Raw genomic sequence first — 227 nt, 5'->3', positions numbered from 1 at the left:
CCACCCACCCACCCACCAAAGTTATGGTAAATGACAAGATCACCTTCAGGCAAAGGAATTTCTATACAATGCATATTCAAATGTGTGAGCAATATGAATTCCAATGGCACACAAGAATTCTGAAAAATGAATTTAAGGAATCTACTAAAATCACATACTGAGGGGCTAGAGAGCTCTGCTAAGAGCACTGGCTCTTAAAGAGGACTCAGGTCCGATTCCTAGCTCCC

The sequence above is a fragment of the Nannospalax galili genome, unplaced genomic scaffold (assembly GCF_000622305.1).
Source record: "Nannospalax galili isolate Female #2095 unplaced genomic scaffold, S.galili_v1.0 scaffold634, whole genome shotgun sequence".
NCBI classification, from domain to species: Eukaryota; Metazoa; Chordata; class Mammalia; order Rodentia; family Spalacidae; genus Nannospalax; species Nannospalax galili.
This window is presented reverse-complemented; position numbering follows the sequence as displayed.